This window comes from Mytilus californianus, unplaced genomic scaffold, assembly GCF_021869535.1.
Source record: "Mytilus californianus isolate M0D057914Y unplaced genomic scaffold, xbMytCali1.0.p SCAF_12, whole genome shotgun sequence".
Lineage (NCBI taxonomy): Eukaryota > Metazoa > Mollusca > Bivalvia > Mytilida > Mytilidae > Mytilus > Mytilus californianus.
The window spans coordinates 19,254,616-19,275,840 of record NW_026262604.1 but is presented as its reverse complement, the minus strand read 5'-3'; the positions used below and the strand labels follow the sequence as shown (position 1 = coordinate 19,275,840).

General features: G+C 32.7%; 2 long non-coding RNA genes across 2 annotated transcripts in view; both read right to left on the bottom strand.

Annotated features, from left to right (window-relative positions):
• LOC127721511 (uncharacterized) overlaps positions 1–21,225 on the bottom strand; it is a 259,855-nt gene that overhangs the window by 178,628 nt on the left and 60,002 nt on the right. The gene's annotated exons all lie outside the window — the stretch shown is intronic.
• Positions 10,287–18,909, bottom strand: LOC127721519 (uncharacterized). The gene is made up of 4 exons (XR_007991289.1): positions 18,847–18,909; positions 17,822–17,893; positions 15,742–15,831; positions 10,287–10,368 (listed from the first exon to the last, which is right to left on the bottom strand). It is a non-coding gene; the product is annotated as an uncharacterized LOC127721519 (long non-coding RNA).

The following is a 21,225-nucleotide window of genomic DNA, read 5'->3' as shown; positions in this document are numbered from 1 at the left end:
TTTTTCTATCGAAGGTCGGTGGTTTTCTCCGGGCGCGCCGGCTTCCTCCACCAATAAAAACTGGCCGCCACGAAATAGCCCAAAAACGGTGCTTAAAAGGGGCGTTAAAACACCAAAAATCAAATCAAATCGATGATTTCAAAGCCAAAAATACAAGGTAAATGCCATTTCTTCTTTTAATTCATACCATTATAAATTTCAAGTGTAAATTTAAACAAAATGCATATGTTTGTTTAACAATGCTATGTGATTTTTATGTGTTTGTTTGTGAATCAGAAAAAATACTTACGCTGCTGGTGTGTACATTGGAGGTCAAGGTTACAAAGCTCTGTTCCATCACAACATCTTTCACATATCAAATGTCTGCCAGACGATGTTCGTTTTCCCAAAATATTTGTGTTTGAACCATGAAGACATAACTACATTTAAATAGAAAGAATAGAAATTAATGATTAATTTAGAAATAGGGAATCGATGAACATATTATAATTAACAGAAATTGAGTAAAACACGAATACACATACGACATAGACATTTATAAAATAAGGAACAGTTCAGAAAAATTTGATATGTCATGTTAACAAAACAAGTGTTTGAATATACTAATTAAGGAAAAAAGAGTTCGAAAGTTTTGACAACATACGAAAGCAAATAATTAAAGGTCACTGGTGAAGATGATATTAAAATCTTTTGATTTCTGAAATGCATTTAAAGTTGAGACAAGAGCAATGTTCGAAAATGGGCTCAACATTTGATTGTTGGATGGTAGTTTTTTCTTCTAATTATTTTAAAACTCATATTCAAATAAAATAACTTGCAATCATAAAGATGATCTCAAAATTACTTCAAACTCAAATATTTTTTTTCAAAAATTCGAGTTTATTATACAAATGTTGTATTGCTACAATGTAGCATGGCATTTTTTGTCCTTATTCAGTTTTACATATCGATGAGTGCTTACATCCGAGGTCATATTTTACATGTTGAGTTTCGGTCAAATATTTATGGAGGAAACACACCTGCAAAAATCGAAATTCTGTATTTAAATCTTGTATTTATATAATAACTTTTAGGAATGTTAGGTCCTCAATGCTCTTCAACTCCGTACTTTATTCGGTCTTTATAACATTTTTTGATTCGAGCGTCACTGATGAGTCTTTTGTAGACGAAAAGCGCGTCTGGCGCAAATATGAAATTTCAATCCTGGTATTTATGATGATAGATATAGGAAGATTTATATATAAACAATATTATACCGTCAGTTACTAACAAAGCAAATTTGTTATGTAAAAATTGTAAACGCTACCTATATCACCCCACAACACCGACATGTTTAAGTTGCATGACCCGACGTCTCCGTTGATACACCGTTTGTGATTGCAGAGCTATTCAGAGATTTCATTCATTTATTCCCATTCATATATTTATATATATCTTGAAATGACATGAGGTCTGTTGCTGTACACTTCCGAACCAATTCAATAGGTAAAGTGATTTGCTTTTGTCTATAGTCGAAGCTGTTTTAGCGAAGTTGAAATCTGTTAAAAATGGTAATGTCATGCCGTGTTCTATGCTCATTTTAACATGTGTAAGCTGTGTAAGTATTGATATCTTTATACGGAGCGTACGTGTTGTTCGAAATTTCAATTGTGACGTCAATCACTTGCAGCATATGTTCTATTGCAATTAGAACCTGGCTTTGATTCCTAAGTAAAAGAAGAATGTCAAACTTAAAGATTACCTCTCCTTTATCACATGTCATTGTGTAATTACAGATTTTCGGATTGTTCACATGATCACAGGATAGACATTGCTGTACTGAAATTGAAAAACAAATTCTCATTACGTGTTTTATCTTAAAAAATACTATTCATAATTTATAACTGTTTCTTTTTTAATGAAACAGACTGTGATAAACATACTTTATAATATGTTTAATTCATATAAATACCATGTGGTGTAACTTAGCTACATACTTGTTATTACATTTCCACATGAACGATCGTTATTACAGATATTAGAATCATTGCAGCATTTCTGGCATGCAATATGGGCATGTTCGTTTCTCTTTCCGAAAATATGTCCTGTTATATCCTTCTGGCATAGCTGCAAAACAGATTGGTTAATCAAAAACACATTGATTTCAGAAAAATACTTCATACACAAATTCTTTGTGGACAAAATAAGAATGGAGTTATAAAAATGTTAAGAAAAAGTTTAAGATATTCAGATTCAAAAATCTTTTTTTAAGTTACTTTCAGCCAATAACATGAAGAAACTATTCTTTGATTAACCAATGCTTTAGATAAAAAATTAGAATATGAATATTTAAGTACTGTTCCAGCTAAGAGTCAGGTAGAGCATGGTACATTGATATCACAAAATTGCATCTTAAGTTCTCTTTTTATAACACCTTATCCATATTATTATTTTTCATTGTTCAAATCTTTTTAATTTTTTACCGTTTCCATGGTAACGCAAGATAAGGTAATACTGCTTGAAAGGTCATTGAAAACATCACAATTCACTAATTTGACTATATATTGAATGCAAAATAATCACATCCAGGTAAGAAATGGCAAAAACAACTAAAGTATATGATAAAAAGTTACATTTAAGAATGCATTTCTATACATGAACATCTCTTATCTTACTTTCTATGTTAACACTAATGTTTTCTGTTGAACATATAATAAGAGAAAGCGAAATTGTCCAAAAAGGCTGTTTTTTTGACATTTTTGAACAATGGTTTAAAAAAAAAACACATTCACAGGAACATTTCATTTATTGATATTAAAAACAATGCTGTTTTTAAATATTTTGATGAAAAAAAAAATTGGGTTTTTTTTATTTTTTGCCGGAAAAAAGTTTATTAAAATAACTTCAAATTTCACGGCACAACAAATAACCATTTTGACCCTTGAAATTGACAATTAAAAAAATATTTACTTAAGTAAACTGAATCAAAACATTTTTCAATCAAATACTTCAGTTATCAATTCTGTTAATTGTTTTCAACATTTGATGACCTTGACCTTAATATAATGACCTTCAACAAACTGCTAAAATTTCAGAAAAAATGGGATCATCGGAACCCTTTTTTTGCTATTTTACAATACAATGCTTCATACAATGAAGACCAGCAAAATAACATGAACTTGGTTAGAATTATAAGTTAATGGCAACATAAACAATCAGTTGTCTACATGGGTGCGAGTAATTAAAAGATTAAAAACTAGAGGCCCACAGCCTAAATAGCTCAAACTGGAGGCAAAAAATTCACATTTCATATGCCATAATCCAAAAGATAGTCAGATTGTTACGATATCTTGAGGGTGTGTAGTTTTCATCCTTCTAATTTATTTAATCTAACTACACCTTGCATCAAGCTACTATATATATATGTATCTAAAGCTTTAAAGGAAAAGTAAAATTGGAAATAAAATGCTCCGCTGGGCACAGCTTGATACTACTGCAAAGGTCGAACCCTGAACAGTTGGGGCAAGTATGGACACAACATTCAAGCTTGATACAGCACTGAATTTGGATTGTAATTAAATATTTGACACAGCATAGGTTTCTGACACAGAATGAATGTGGTATAAGAACTTAAAAAAAATTAATTTACCTATTCAAACCATATCATCATTATTTGCTTTTATATATTAATCAGAAATAACCAATTTAAAATGGAAAATTTTAAAGAAAAAAAATGAAAAAAAAATCCCCCCCAAATTTTTTGAACCCCCTTATGATTCATCACCCCCAAACTCAATCCCAGCCTTCCCTTTGTGGTATGGTACATTGCAGTACAATTTCAAAGAGATCCATACACTTGAACACAAGTTATTGTCTGGAAACTAGAAAAATGCTTGTTTTTTTTGTCCCTAATTCCTAAAAGTTTAGGGCAATTACCCACAAACTCAAACCCAGCTTTTCCTTTGTGATATGGAATCTTATAGTACAATGTCAGAGAGATCCATATACTAATACACAAGTTATGTCTGGAAGTTATTTTTGACCACTAATTCCTTAACTGTTGGTACCATAACCCCCAAAATCAATCCCAACCTTCCTTTTGTGGTATTTAACCTTATGGTAAAATTTCATAGAGATCAATTAACTTATATAAAGTAAGAGTGAGAAAACCAATGTGTCTATCACAGGTGGGGCATAAAAACATGAATTTTATAGATGACCTTTCAATAAACTTTCTTACAAAACTTTATGTTCAGACGACTGAGGTACAAACAATGAAAGCCAAACGATTGATATCCCTCACATTGAAATTTTGTCATAGTGAAATAAAATGTCTTCAAGATTTAGTTACAAACAGACAAATAGAGTGATTGACTATAAATGTAATTTTTCATGGATTTCTTGATTCTCTAATTCATTCAGCACGGCCAATAAATCACTGTCACCAGCATCTAAATCACAGCTGTGTATACACATTATTGTCTTTCCTGCATTCATAGCAAGTCTTGAAAAAAAATGATGCAATTTGGCTAGGTTGTAACCATTCATTGGGGGAAAACTTTCGTCTTCCATTTTCTGACATGTTACGCATGTTCATAGCAACAGCTGCTGGATTTTCTTTCTTGCCACTAGCCTCTCCAATCTTAAATAATTCTGTAAGATATGATTTCACATTCTGTGAAAATCTGACATACTTTTTCTCTCTTTAACGCCCAACCCATTGCAGGTATATTGAAATTGTTGCTGCTAGAGGTTCCAGGATCAGATTCAATAGTGACATGAGTAGAAGCATGAAGATTTTCACATTTTTCAGCCCAGATCTTTTTAGCTTTGTCATAAGTTGAGTCATTTAATAGTTGTTTTGAGTGTTTTCCAATGAGAATGTTATCTTGCATTTTTTCAAATGACTGATAAGCCTTAGTGCAGCCATACTCTGGGCAATAGAATACGTTGTCAACATTATTGCCTTCATGGTCTTGTAATGAAGTGTCCAATTCTTCTAAGACTGTAGTACAATTTGATGATTGAGGAATTTGTTGTTCTATGACTATTGATTGGTTTGATGATGAGGAACTTTGATGAGGCAGTTTGGTTGGATGATACATGTTGTTCATGAATTTCTGCTGATGTTCCTTGTTTTAGATTGATATGCCCTGATGACTCATGATCTTGAAAGTCATCACTGATGATCTGTAAACAAGTAGCTGGTTGTTCACCGCGAAACATTTGCTTTACCTTGTTGTTCTCGATAAAGCAACCATCTCCTATTCTGTATGCTTTCCATGTTTTTATTCCAGAACTTGTGTAATCTACATTCATGATAAAGCTTACACCTTTCCAAGAATGTGTTTTAAGCTGATGCTTTCTTGTATCAACATCAACAACTGATGCATAAACTCCTTTAACTCCAGCTCCACTATCAATCGCTTCTTTCATCTGCATAGCTGTAGTGATGTTATGGCCTTCTGCAGAGAAAATTCTCATTTTTTGTCTCATATGGGCAATTTTAGGATCACAGTAGCTTTTGCCACTCTGGGCCTCACTATAATCATAACTTTTGATTTGTATCCCTAAAAAAATAAATAATGCTTTTGTTTTGTTTTTTTTATTTATAAAGATACAACCTACAAACATTGATGAGAGTAAACATATATATTGAAATAATTCTTATATGATTATCATATTAAGGAATAAGATAATATGATTGGTCGAGAGGGCTTTTGGTAGTGTCTTTTGACCTTATTTCTTTTTTTTTTAGATAGATGACCCTGACAACTTACTTTTTGTAACGAGTGTGAACAAGATCTTGGCGATACTAACACAAACTGGCCTGAAGTTCCAATATTTATTTTTTCCTCGCATTCATCTTTAAATGTTAGTGAATTGGTCCAGCAAATACACCAATTTTTAAATTCCTTTAAAAGGGTATATTATCCTACAGTACATTTCACTTGTTCCTTAATTTATCTTTATGTTGGAGATGGATTAAAATTTACAAATGTGGAGCAGGATATACATGTATAAAATTTAGAATAAATGGAGAATATGTCAAAGAGACAACAACCCGACCATAGAGCAGACAACAGCTGAAGGCCACCAATAGGTCTTCAATGCAGCGAGAAACTCCCGCACCCGGAGGCGTCCTTCAGCTGGCCCCTAAACAAATTATATAAACTAGTTCAGTGATAATGGACGTCATACTAAACTCCAAATTACACACAGGAAACTAAAATTAAAAATGATACAAGACTAACAAAGGCCAGAGGCTCCTGACATTAGACAGGCGCAAAAATGCGGCGGGTTAAACATGTGTTTTGAGATCTCAACCCTCCCCCTTTACCTCTAGCCAATGTAGAAAAAACAAACGCACAACAGTACGCAAAGTAAAACTCAGTATAAGAGAAGTCCGAGTCCGATGTCAGAATAGGAAACAAAAGAAAATGAACAAAATGACAATAATACATAAATAACAACAGACTACTAGCAGTTACTGACATTATGACAAGATTATGTCTTCATCATATGAATATCGGGCACAATCCCTCCTGTTAGGGGTTTAGTATTATACCGTCATAAAATATATGAGAAGAACATAACCCGTGTCATGCCAACAACTGGTTTTAGAATAAATGTGTTTAATTCCGATGCAAAGACCCTATAAGTGAATCAATATTAAAGCCAAAATATGCAATCTTTAATGACCTGACAACAGTATCATAACCATATCCCTTCTTAATAAGTCTGTTTAAAGGTTTTGTTAGCTTTTGAGGTGAATAATGACATTTTTGTGCTTTGTAAAGAATAGTACCTTGAGATATTTGTAATAATTTTTCCCAGAAATTGCTCATTCTTGAATAAGCATTTGACAATGTTTGATACAAGTTTTATAAAAACCTAGCAATTATGGTATATGTGGGAGCCCTTACAAAGGAATTTATGTCATTAACATTTCCAAGGAACATAACTCACTGTTATTTCTATGCCCTCCCTCTCCTATTATGTTGGGCATGGTACCAAAACAAAATCCTAAAAAACTCCATATTTGTATTTCAGTGAAAGTGATATAATATTACCTGTTCATTCTGACAAACTTGGTATTGCTAGCCACAGCTGACCACAATGGTAACAACCAGCGTTGTTAGATCTAAGGTATGCCTCTGTGATTTGTGGTAACGGTTTCTTAATAGAAGATAGTGTGTGCTCCAACAGGGATAAAACACCGAAGAAGTTCTGCTTCACATGGTCCATTATATAAGTAAAGGTCTTGTGCTAAAATAAAAATCAGTTCTTATTGTATACCGTCAAAGTATGGATGGTGTTTAATATGACTTTCTACAAATAAATAAAACTAAAACACACTTGCGAAATAGCTGTAATTTAGACCGTGGTTTAAAGTATGTAAAACTTCTGTAGGCTGACATTACAATTTTTTTCTTTCATCCTCCTTTTTCCAAAATCCGTAATTTTTTGTTTTCTATTATTCAATTCTTCTGTTACTATGAACATACATATACTATAAATAAAGTGTATTTCCTATTTACTATCATTTCAAAGTTTACTTTCCACTGTGTCACCAACAGTAAATAGCAAATACACTCTATTTATAGAATATGTAACGCAAAAATAATTGTCCTGTTCCCAAGTATCTATCAAAACTATTTGTTGTTTTCACAGTCCTAAATATAACGGAAGTCTTGTCTATGACTTAAAAATCTTTCCAATGACGGAAACAATATCTGGACGCCTTATTTCCATTTTTCTCTCAAAATAACCGAAACTGAATAATCATAAAAGAGAATGACAAATGCGACTGTGCATGGTACCGTTAGGACACAGATGGTTGATAATTAATTTATTGTGGAAAAAAGAGAAGCAACACGCAAAATAAGGTCTTCTCATTTAATATAAATAAAATTGAGAATGGAAATGGGGAATGGATTTATTTATCTATTGGTCACCAATGCCAATGTTTTAGGAATCCAGAGTACTCAAGGGAAATTGCAGACCTAACCATGCTTGATAACGAAGTAACTGACAAACTTATTGAATTTTCAAATATCATTCTTATCAAGTTTGGTTCAGATTGGTGAAAGCAGACATGTGTACTTAAAAAAATTTCCCATAGGGTTTGTTGGTTCCCTAACTATGTTCCATGCAGCCATCATGTTACTGTCCAATCATTTTGGAAAAAAATGTTTGTTTAGGTGTAATACCACCAAATCATAGTACGTCACATCCGGTTGCATACGAAAATAGGTCGGAAAAAATATTCACTTGAATTTGACAGTTGTAGGTAATTGATCTTACATTTCATTGCAGTAAAACATTTCTGGGTCTTAAACATATATCTTGGGTATTTCAAATCACCATTATTTTTTTATTTGGGGTTTCTATAGAACATTTTGGAAACTTGAGGTTACATGGTTACTAAAGCTAGTACACAGGTTTAAAAAGGGGGAAAATTTGATTGGTTAACTTCCAGTGATGGTTATTTTCTTATATGCAATGAAATGTTATGTGAAATTTTTTCTATAGTACTGGACATGATAAAACTTTATTCATGCCAAGTATTTCTTTATTTGAAACAAAGATAAATTCTGCACAATTTTTTGAAAAGTGCAAATTTAACAAAGACTAATAGGGAAAATCAATGGTGGTATTACACCTTTAAGGAATAGTGGTGGCCAAGCTTGGTGAATTATTTCCATGAAATTCAGTAACAATTGTTTTTTTTTAAAGATTTTTAATTTTTTTGCATTACTTGTAGTTTTTCCTCATCAATGGGCCACTTTTAGCTGTTTGGTCATTAATAATTTTTGTTATGTAATATTTTTGTTTACAGAGTTTTTCAAGATTTTTGTTGCATATATATATTTTAAATTTTCAGTAATAATGGCTGCCATGTTTGATGACATTTAGGTTCATTATAATGGTAAATAGGATTATCATTTAAATAATATTACTCTTACCTTTAAACTGTTGTCTTCATCTTTAAAAATGGCAACACACACATGCCAGTGCATCCCTTTTTGACCAAAGAAATCTTTCATTCTTTCCCTAAACATCTGTGGAAGGTATTTCACTGCCCAATCTATGATAATAATTTCTTCATTGCCTTGTATGCTGTTCAGAAGATCAAACCTGACATCATCTTGGTTGATTGTTCTCAAGATGTGAGATCTCCAGTCCTCAATCTGCCTTGTTGATATTTCCAGGTCTTGGAGGAAAGCTTCTTGATCCTCTGGACAGCTGGATAAAATGGCCAACCGAACTTCTTCAACAATATCTCCAAGCAGCAGACATCTGTCGCATGCCTTTTGATGCATGTTCACATCCAACACTAAGGGCACCAACTTTTGGATCACTTAATGAATACTGCAGGCAATGGAAGGCACATTCATCTTCTCTTTTTATATGCAGTTTGTAATCTGTTTTTAAGTACAGTCTACTATTTAAAAGTTTGCTCTTAAATGTACTCTTCCAGTCCTCTGTTTTGTTCAGCTTGGAAATTAGGGACAAAATGTTGTCAAATGCTGTGGTGCCATCTACAGCAATGTTGTCTAAACCTTTAAGGCACTTCCTTTTGGATGCTTCACATGCATTCAAAACTTGATACAGTGTTGAGTCACTTAGAGGATTGAAATCATTGTCGGCACAGTAGAGTTTATACAGTTTAATCAAGTTTGAATTGATGACTGTTCTAACAACATCTGGGATAACAAGAATATCTCCCGAGTCTAATTTTAGGTCATGGGTAGTGTAAGATGATATTTGTTTGAAAGATGGGTCACTGAAGAATTCTACAGCATGCTGTAATATGACATAGTTTATTCTCTTTCTATGTTGTTGTGTCTTTGAAGATTGTATACATGAGCCAGGACCATTAACAAATGCATGTTTTCTGGCTTTATCTATTTGATATTTTGTGATCTCAGGAATCCATGTCAACAAATCAGTCTTTGAAAACTGGTTCACAACAAGAGACAAAAGTTGACACTTTACATCTGCATCCTTTATACTTTTACACATCTGGAAAACAACATAAAGAAGGTCATCATCACCTTTCGTTACTGGAACCTGATCAGAAATTCTCCTTAGTTTAGTTCCTTGTTTAGGTGCAATAGCATTATATAGAGCTTCAGATGTTTCCTCAGCCTTTCTTTTGTAGTATCGGATGGTTCGGTTTTTTGCTTCATCTATTTTTGTGTTCAGCTTTGATCTAAGTGGACTGATACAACCATGACCTAGAACATAAATAGCCTTGTTGATATCAGCAATTTGGATTTCTTTAAGAGGCAATACTTCGTCCCCTTGGCTCCAACTTGAATCTTGACTGCTGCACACTGTACTAACTTGCCCCTCGCTGTCTTGTGAATATGTGTATAAATTCTATAAATAGAAAATCATGCAGGTAACAATTGTCATTCAAAAAGAACTAAACAATATCATATGTAAGGATGTTCAACAATTTCTTAATATACATGGTTAGAATTCAGCATATCAAATAAAAGACTAACATTAATTATATTTTTGATGTCAGAAATCAAACAAAGTTTATCTTTTAATAAAAGAAAAGTGTAATTTTGGACCCTTTTGACCTGTTGACTAATTTGACAACAGGGCCCAAAATCCAAACACAGTTAGATTCAGCATATCAAAGAACCACAATAATTAAATTTTTGTTGAAATCAAACAAAGTTTTATTTTGGACCCCGATTTGGACCAACTTGAAAACTGGGCCCATAATCAAAAATTTAAATACATGTTTAGATTCAGCAAATCAAAGAACCCAAAGAATTAAATTTTTGTTAAAATCAAACTAAGTTTAATTTTGTACCCTTTGGATCTTAATGAAGACCAATTTGAAAACGGGACCAAAAATTAAAAATCTATATACACGAATAGATTCGTCATAGCAAAGAACCCCAATAATTCAATTTTTGTTGATATCACACAAAGTTTAATTTTGGACCCAAATTTGGACCAACTTGAAAACTGGGCCCATAATCAAAAATCTAAATACATGTATAGATTCAGCATATCAAAGAACCCCAAGAAATCAAGAATATTTTTTGTTAAAATCAAACTAAGTTTAATTTTGGACCCTTCGGACCTTAATGTATCCCAGTTTGAAAACAGGACAATATATCAAACATCTAAATACACGGATAGATTCGTATATCAAAGAACGCTAATAATTCAATTTTTAATGAAATCAAACAAAGTTTAGTTTTGGACCCTTTGGATCTCAATGTGGACCACTTTAAAAACAGGGCCCAAAATCCAAAAACGTTATACACGGTTACATTCAGCATATTAAAGAACCCCACAAATTCAAGAATAAAACCCTATTGAAATTGGTCAAGAAATAAACAATTTATACAAATATTGTTTTTGGCCCCTAATTCCTAAACAGAAAAGGCCATAACCACCAAAATCGATCCCAACCTTCCTTTTTTGGTATGGAACCTTATGGTACAAATTCAGAAACATCCATACATTTACACACAAGTTATTGTCTGGAAACTAGGATAAACTGCTTCGCTGAGCGCAGCTGGATACGCCCGCAGAGGTCCAACCCTGAACAGTTGGGGCAAAAATGGACACAATATTCAAGCTTGATACAGGTCTGAATTTGGATTGTAATAAGATATTTGACATATTATAGGTTTCTGAATAAATGTAGTCGAAGAACTTGAAATTGGTTATATGAATTGAATTGATATTTAATTAAAGATTTCTTGCTGTTGTGCAAAACACTGTGCTGTTGCGCAATGCTAAGTAAATCTGTTGTCAAGACTATAAACAAATAAAATCTTATAACTCGGAAACCTAAATTCAAAAATTTATAAATATAAAAAGGGAGCTTACAAAAATAGATATAAACAATTTACCAAAGTTTCATAACATTTGAGTTATTGTCCGAAAACTGGAAAATCCCTATTTTTGTAATGAATAAAACCCCATAAATCGGAAACGTATAGTCTAAAATTTATAAAAATCAAAAGGGAGTTCATGTCGATAGAAATGAACAATTCGTCAAAGTTTCTTGCAAATTGGTGAAATTGTTTTTGAGTTATTGTCAGAAAACTGGAAAATCCCCCCCCCTATTTTAATGAATAAAACTAGGGATGTCAACTCGATAAAGATTTACTAATCGAGTACTCGTTGGATTTACCGAGTGATACTCAAGTACTCGCTCGGAAAAACATCTACAAAATGGAAACACAAAATCATACCTATTTTATGTATTGTTTGTCGTTTTCTTAACGTAAAACCCTCAACAATATTACCTAGGACTAGATAATTGTTCCAGGAATTTTATACCATAATTAATAGCTCATTTACTACTTGTACCAATTAAGTAAATTGGCAATAATCTAATCAATTAATTAATCATGTTAAAACACATCTTTAGAAAAATGATTACTCAAACAACAGTATTTGGGAATCGTAAAAAAACACATTAATGGTCAGCAAAGGGGTAATGATTAGAACTTATTGATGCCTTTAATCATTTTCTGAGGGTCAACACAGGGTGCAACGAATTTGTTCTTATTTAGAAATATTATCTTGTCAGCTTTTTCTGCGACGAGGTTATTTCTCAACTTTGTTACGTATTTAACATTCCTGCTGATGAAAATATTTGCTCTGACGGTACAGAGGTGGGGGAGGGGGAATGACTATAAGATTAGCTAAAAGTGTAAGCATTGGAAAGGTGCTCTTGTTCATAGCCTACCTCTGTTCGGAGGAATTTAAAATGACAATTAAACGCACACATTCGAGACATATTTTAATATTGATTAATATTTTATTTCCTAGGAGGCGCTCTCAATAAAAATATTTTTGTTTAAGCTTAAGAAAGCAACAACATTCTAACAGGAAACTGATTAGTCGAGTATCGTTTTGGTATTCGATACTCGGTACTAACTAGCGATACTCGAGTACTCGAGTACTCGTTGACATCCCTATATAAAACCCCAAAACTCGGAAACGGTAAATCAGAAATTTATAAAAAAACAAAAGGGAGCTCACGTCAATAGATATAAAACATTCACAAAAGTTTCATGCAAATTGGTGAAATTGTTTTTGGGTTATTGTCCCAAAACTGGAAAATCCCCCCTTTTTTAATGAATAAAACCCCAAAACTCTGAAACGTAAATCCCAAATTTATAAAAAACGAAAGGGAGCTCACGTCAATAGATATAAACACTTCACCAAAGTTTCATGCATATTGGTTAAAGCGTTTTTGAATTAAAGTCCGACATGTTGACGACGGACGGACGGACAGACGGACAACAGCAAACCATAATATGTCCCATAAACGGGCGTATAAAAATACTTATTTGGACCCCTTTTTAGGCCCTAAATTCCTAAACAGTTGGGAACATAACCCCCGAAATCATTCCCAACCTTCCTTTTGTGGTTAATTTCATAGAGATCCATTCACTTAAACTAAAGTTATTGTCCGGAAACTAGGTGTCTTCTGACATTGCAGATGGCAAAGTGATACCAATATACGACTCCAAAATTTTTTGGCAGTGTATAAAAATATAAATATGAGGTAAGAATAATAGGCATATCAAAGAACCCCAATAATTGATTTTTTATGAAATCAAACAAAGTTTTATTTAGACCCTTGAGGGCCTTAATGTGGACCAATTTAGAAACAGGGCCCATACTTAAGATTCTGAATATACAGTTACATTTGGCTTATCAAAGAATCCCAAGAATTCAATTTTTGATAAAAACCCCAAAGAAGAATAAAGTTTTGATTTAAACCCAATTAAATTGATCTATAAATAAGCAATTCATATATAGAAGTATTAGAAAAGTATTGACTTGATGTTGGTCCCTTTTTCCGAAAAAGTTAGGGCCATTACCCCCAAAATCAATCCCAACATTCTTTTTTTTTCAGGAGACAGCATGCTGAAATCTTCCTTTTTCAACTTCATTGAAGTGAAACAGAAACTTTAAAATACAAACAGGACACAGATGAAGTGACTCTCATTATATTACATTTGTACTTTTTTATACAATGTTGTAAGATGTTTGTCAAAGCTTATGCTGCATGTACATGTATTTATTATAGTATTGTGATAACCATAGTTTTGCAATAAAAGTTGTGTTTGGTGCTGCCTTACATGACAGGTACCATACATGGATCAAGTAATGCTGACTAGTCAGGAGCATCTGGTCTTACTTTTTGTTTTATATGAGAGGTCATATTGTTCATGTTGTTATAGAGCTTTTAATGCCCACGCCGTAGCTGTGTGGCAATAAGTTTTACCCTTGTCCGTCTGTACGTACGCACGTACGTACGTCCCAAAATTGGTTTCCGTTCTCTTACTTAAGTTTGCCTCAACCAAATGTTATGAAACTTATAAATACACAATGCTAATTACCACAAAACACAGATCAAGTCTGAATTTTGTTGGCGTCACTTAAACCGTTCTAGAGTTATACCCCTTAAAAATGGAAAAATTGCAAAATTTTTAGTTTCCGTTCTCTAACTTAAGTTTGCCTCAACCAAATGTTATGAAACTTATATACAATACTTATTACCACAAAACACAGATCAAGTTTGAATTTTGGTGGCGTCACTTAAACTGTTCTAGAGTTATGCCCCTTTATAAATGGAAACATTGCAAAAATTTTATTTTCTTCTAAATATCAAGTAATTTTTAAAATTGGAGTTATCTTCCTTTGTCCATGATTATAGTTGAATCAACTACAATCAATGCTTTATACAATGCAATGTTTAATTTTGACTTCCACGGATAAAACACAGATCAAGTTGAATTTGGGTAGTGTCACTTTAACCATTATTAAGTTATGCCCCCTTATAAATCAAAAGATTGCAAAATTTTTAGTTTCCATTCTATAACTTAAGTTTGCCCCAACCAAACATTATGAAACCTATACACAATATTCATTACCACAAAACTAAGATCAAGTACAAATTTTTGGTTTCCGTTTTCCAACTTTAGTTTGCCTCAACCAAATATTTTGAAACTTATACACAATGCTTATTACTACATAATACAGATTAAGTACGAAATTCGGTGGCGACACTTTTACCATTCTTGAGTTATGTCCCTTTATAAACATAAAAATTGCTGAATTTTTCATTTCCGTTCTCTAACTTTAGTTTGTCTCAACCAAATGTTATAAAACTTATACACAACCGTTCTAGAGTTATGCGTGTTTACAAATAGAAAAATTGCTGAATTTTTAGTTTCTGTTCTCTACTTAAGTTAGCCTCAACCAAATGTTATGAGACTTCCACACAATGCTTATTACCACAAAATTCAGATCAAGTTCAAATTTGGGTAGCGTCTTTTTTACCGTTCTTCAGTTATGTCCCTTTATAACTATATGATATTCAAGCGGGGGCATCATCTATGTCCACATGTGGACACTATCCACATTTATTTTTTTAAATAATTGAAATAGTATTTTTTTATCTTGTGTTCAACTGTTGAATGCTGCTTCTCATGTGGGTTCTTTCTGTTTGTCTTGGACCAAATAACACATCGTTTGTAAGAGAGAAGATATTTTTTTTTAAATTTAAGCGAGAATTATTTCAAGATATACAGATAAATAAGCGCATTCATTTTCTAATGTTATATGCCTGATAATATTAATTTCTATGAATATGAAGTTATCTGGATGGATACAATTCTTCTGCAAGAAGTTTTCAACCTTTTTTATTTGGTTATATTGTTCTTAAATGTGTTATGATTACAGTGACTGACTTACCTTATCAAAGGTAGATGAATTTGTTTTTCTCGTGCGAAGTGTATAGTTACAATGCTCATCTTCATCATCTGTTGTAGCCACTAATTTTGACTACAATATAAGCAAGTTTGTTGACTTAAACTTGACTTTTGTAACAACAATATATTTCTCTTGTACAAATCTACTCCTACATGTCCTAAAAAACAAGAGTGCAACTACTAAAATTTCTCACCTGTTTCATTCCTTACATAAACTAAAACGAAATGCTCCGCTGGGCGCAGCTTGATACGACCGCAGAGGTCGATCCCTGAACAGTTGGGGCATGTATGGACACAACATTCAAGCTTGATACAGCACTGAATTTGGATTTTGATTAAATATTTGACACAGCATAGGTTTCTGACACCGAATGAATGTTGTCTAAGAACTGAAACATTTTTAATTTACCTATTTAAATCATATCATTATTATTTTGCTTTTATTTATAAATCAGAAATAACCAATTTAAAATGAAAAATTTTATAGAAAAAAAAGGAAAAAAATATCCCCCCTCAATTTTTCTGAGCCCCCTTATGATTCATCCCCCCAAAACTCAATCCCAACCTTCCCTTTGGGGTATGGTACCTTGCAGTACAATTTCAGAGAGATCCGTACACTTAAACACAAGTTATTGTTTGGAAACTAGAAAAATGCTTGTTTTTTGGCCCCTTTTTGGCCCCAAATTCCAAAACGTTTCGGGCAATTACCCCCAAACTCAATTCCAGTTTTTCCTTTGTGATATGGAACCTTGTAGTACAATTGCAAAAAGATCCATACACTTACACACAAGTAATTTTCATAAAACTAGAAAAATGCTTGTTTGTTGCCCCTTTTTTTTTCCCTTATTCCTAAAATGTGGAGGTATGGTACCTTGCAGTACAATTTCAGAGAGATCCGTACACTTGAACACAATTTATTGTCTGGAAACTAGAAAAATGTTTGTTTTTTGGCCCCTTTTTGGCCCCAAATTCCAAAACGTTTTGGGCAATTTCCCCCAATATCAATCCCAGTATTCCCTTTGTGATATGGAACCTTGTGGTACAATGTCAGCGAGATCCATACACTAACACACAAGTTATGTCTGGAAGTTATACAAATGCTTATTCTTGGCCCCTCATTCCTTAACTGTTGGTACCATAACCCCCAAAATCAATCCCAACCTTCCTTTTGTGGTATTGAACCTTATGGTAAAATTTCATAGAGATCCATTTACTTAAACTCAAGTTAGAGTGCGAAAACCAATGTGTCTTTGGTCGACGACGACGCGAACGTCATTCAAATATACGACCGGAAAATTTTTTTGCGGTCGTATAAAAACTAAACTTAACATTGGAAAACGAACAAAAAAATGAGGTCACAATCATATAGACTGATAAGCACACTGAAGGAATAACAGTACTGTAGTTGAAGAGTTGCCACCGTCAATTGTCGATTTGACTGTCACAAATGCAGTTTTACTGGCGATGCTTAATACATGTCTGAATTTGGATTGTAATTAAATATTTTACAATAATAGGTTTCTGACACAGAATAACTTTAATCAAAGAACTTAGAATTGGTTATATGATTTGAATTTATATTTATATATTCAATATTTTGTTTTTGTGCAATACACTATGCTGTTGCGAATTTAACCCACTCCCCCTTTTTTTGCTTTTAAGCAATACACTATGCTGTTGCGTATTGACCCCCCTCCTCTCCAAAAAAAGAAATTTGTTACCCCCTCCCCCTCACCCTTTATTTTGCCAACAAGAAAAAAATATTGGAAGAAATTTTATTTGTTAATTTCTGAAATCTGAATTGAGAAAAAAAATTTCCCCCTCTTCCAAAAAAAAAATCTTTCCCTCATGATATGTTTGTTTTCAATTTATGAGTTTGAATATTCCTTTTGTATATATTTTTTACCAACCTTTTATAACTTCATACACATGTAACATCATTTGGCTCTTCTTTAATTGTAGAAATTATCTACCCTGTTTCCCCTCACCCACCTGCCTACTACTTCACCATACTGAACAATATTCATGATATATGTATGTGTGCCACACTAAACTATACTTACAAATTTATTAACATTAGGTTTGTCTTCATTTGGATCATCAATCTCTATATCCATGCCATTGCCATTGATATCCTACATAAAAAATACAATGCTTATCATTGATTATATTTAATTTTTGATTGATACAATTTACAAATTACAGTGAAGACAATAAATCATATGAAAAAAAGCAATCAATTCTTACTAACATTTAATATTATGGCAAATTATATTTTACTGCAAATTTCAAGGTGCAGATGTTGGTATTCTATCATGTCTATTGTATACTATGTCATAAACAATATGCCGGCATACATCTGCGTCTTTATATTGTATTTCATATACATACATGTACATACAAAAACTAATGAAATATGGTATACGGGTACATGTAATTGTTAATGAGACAAATATCAAACAAATTTTAAATGAATTAGATAGAAACCACTACAGGCAACTGTACGGCCTTCAACCAACCCCATATCATATAGTCTGTTATGAAAGGCCCTGACATAAAAATTATGAAACTATTTAATTGAGAAGACTAACTGCCTAGTCTATCATGTTTGTATATAGGTAGCAAAAATAAAATGACAGACCTGAAGCTACTTAATTTTCTGATTGAGAGTTTTTGTCATTATAAACATCTTTTTTTTTTATTCTCCCTCACATGGTTCAATAAATCCCAACCTTCCTTTTGTGGTATTGGACCTTCTTAAAAAATTTCATAGAGATCCATTCACTTAAACTAAAGTTTTTGTCCGGAAACCAATATGTCTTCGGACGACGACGACATCATACCATTATACGATCCCAAAACATTTTTTGCGGTCGTATAAAGATAAATGATAAATTCAATGCAATTTTAATGGTGGTTCCGTTAGCAATTTATTTACATAGACCAGAATTATCATCCACCTCACATGAAGTGTAGAAAAAGAATCATAACCCTCGGGTAGTAGAGATACCGTATAAGAAAACCCAAACCGTTTGCAGTTATACCTACATTTTGTTTTATATTGGTATATGTAATAAAACTATGTTACCTTTTTTTCTGTACATGATGTATATGCTTTCAAGTATTCTCCATTACATTATCTGCATATTCCTTGAAAGAAAAAGAAAAAAGAATGCATAAAATTCATATAAAGAATATATATATATATATATGTCTATGTCATAATGGATTATATATTCAGCTTAAATATGGGGACAAAATCAATTTTGATAGGAAGCATTTAAGTTGGGGGAGAGGGGTTCCATTATGTAGCTTATAATAATAAATACTTTATTTAAAAAATCATGTATTGTCTAAGACAAATTAAATTATTTTATTAGTATAAAATCCCAAAACCAAGACATTTGCAAGAGAAGCATAAACAATATTTACAAACATATAAAACTTAAATTTAAGAAACATTCATATTATATAAGTATATATTTAGATGTATTTTGGATATTTAGAGGAGGTGATACATTCTGAACTTTTGAAAATTTGAAAGTAAATGATAAACTTCATCATGTTTATGCATAAACTTTTAAAAGTATCAATCAAAAGTGAAAACATTAACTTGCTATGTCCCCCTTTCAAAATACTTGATCATCACCTATAAAAAAAACTGTGGTTATATAATGTAAAACTTATTTTTTGGGGGTTCAGTTTGTGGTGGAAAAAGGGGGGAGGGTATCTGTATCTGTATTGGTATGTGTAGAATCCTGTTATGGGCTTATGGCTTTTATACACAGTGGAGAAGAGCCCCATTGTTATGGGTGTTCTTGTAGGGCGGTCTTAAATGACTCTACAGAGCCTGCATGCACAACTTTATCATATATCAACTTGACATGGCAGATTTCAAAAATAAAGTTCATGTAGGGCATATGTTAATACAAACAAAAAAGAGAATGTTAAGGTACATGTAGGGGTAATTTGTCAATACAAAAATGTGCACTTTGTTTTAAAATACACATATATGTATATTATCAGTTACTTAGGGAGAAATGTCCTTGAAAATGTCAACATACTGAACCTGTTTAAAGATTTCAATCGTTTGTTACCAAACAAACTCAATGCATCAGTTATAAACAAACATGTAGTCTGTTGTTATTTATGTATTATTGTCATTTTGTTTATTTTCTTTGGTTACATCTTCTGACATCAGACTCGGACTTCTCTTGAACTGAATTTTAATGTGCGTATTGTTATGCGTTTACTTTTCTACATTGGCTAGAGGTATAGGGGGAGGGTTGAGATCTCATAAACATGTTTAACCCCGCCGCATTTTTGCGCTTGTCCCAAGTCAGGAGCCTCTAGCCTTTGTTAGTCTTGTATTATTTTTAATTTTAGTTTCTTGTGTACAATTTGGAGTTTAGTATGGCGTTCATTATCACTGAACTAGTATATATAATTGTTTAGGGGCCAGCTGAAGGACGCCTCCGGGTGCGGGAATTTCTCGCTGCATTGAAGACCTGTTGGTGACCTTATGCTGTTGTCTGTTCTATGGTCGGGTTGTTGTCTCTTTGACCCATTCCCCATTTCCATTCTCAATTTTATGTATATATTTGACAATATAATTAATGAATTGGAATACAAACAAAATAAAGTACATTGTACTTACCAGAGCCAATGGGCACAAATACACAAAAGTCGGCTAACATTTGACTGCTCATGGCCGTTGTAAAGCTCCGATAAGGCTTGGCCTTTCCCTCATGAATTGGATATCGGCACAAGGCCTTTTGTCTCCAGTTTATTCCAAGGAAATCTCTATGATATGGACAAACACTGAAGTCGCTCTCAACAGTGAACAAACCCACTCTTTTTGAAATAAGTTCCCCCTCGTATGTGACGTCTGCTACTCCTGTTACACCTGCATTCAATCCAACTTTCAACAAATGAGCTTGGATATTCCTCTGGCAGTCCTTCTATCTTGATAAAGTTGTATGTGAAGGGTGCATTGATGATATTCCACACTTTGTTGAGGCAAAAACTCCAATTGAGCAGGAGCCCATGGGGGCTGCCATTGTTGAAATCTATTGCATTGTGGGTAATGGAAGATAACTCTAACCTATATTTTAGCATTGTCTAGTCTTTTTGTAAGGACAATATGTGTACTAATGAGACAAAAACACTCAGAAACAGTTATTGTTTTAATAACATATGACACTTTTTTTTCTTAATTTTTTAAAGATATTAAGGTTTCCCATTTGTTTTCTCAAGTATTTCTTCAATGAAAAATATATATTTCAGTACTTTTGTAGTACATTATTAAAGGCATTATGGCACAATCTGACATGCTAAAATAGACAAATTATAATATATACCACTTTTTTAACTATGTCAGCTGAAAGTAGTTGAGAATAACTGTTTATATACAAATAATGCATCAGATTGACCAAATTCATGTTCCTAAAATTATTTGGTATCTGCC